This window comes from Olea europaea, chromosome 12, assembly GCF_002742605.1.
Source record: "Olea europaea var. sylvestris chromosome 12, O_europaea_v1, whole genome shotgun sequence".
Lineage (NCBI taxonomy): Eukaryota > Viridiplantae > Streptophyta > Magnoliopsida > Lamiales > Oleaceae > Olea > Olea europaea.
The window spans coordinates 26,703,498-26,704,248 of record NC_036248.1 but is presented as its reverse complement, the minus strand read 5'-3'; positions in this window follow the sequence as shown (position 1 = coordinate 26,704,248).

Genomic DNA, 751 nt, shown 5'->3' with positions numbered 1-751 from the left:
CACAATTATTCACACATACAAGCCCATCTTTAATTAAAAATCCTTACAATCTCCCACTTGGGCTATATGTGTCACCTTATAATAGTGCATTAAATATAACCTTATGAGTACTCAGAATTTTGCTATCATTACCGAATGTATCCCCAAACAATCCTGTCCATCAATTATATCAACATAGGATCATAGCGACTTTCGCTACTTTCACGTAGCTAAACCCATCAATGGTCACGTATATCAATATAACCGAATGACGTGGATCAAGCATGGATGTGTAGCATAGAAATTACATGTAATGTGATTTGTAACATGCCTATTTCCAACTGGTCCATCTTAATACATTAGTGAGATCATTTTAAACAAGTTCAGAGATAATTAACCAAATAACTTTATAACTGAAAATAACTTTAACTTTAAACCGTATCCAAAATAATAGTACATGTGTCCAATATGAAAAGTAAAAATACAAACTTCCACTGAAACTAGATATCCTCAAGAGACATTACACCCATATGAGCAGTGTGCTCATGAAAGACCTTGGGTATCAATCCCTTAGTGAGTGGATCTGCAATTATGGAGTTTGTCCCAATGTGCTCTATTGACACCTGTCCACTCCGAACTCTTTTTTTAATAGCCAGGAACTTGATCTCTATATGTTTCAACTTTGTCAAGCTCCTGTTGTTAATGGAATATAGCACTGCTGATTTATTATCACAAAATATCTTAAGTGGTCTTTCTATATTGTCCACAATAC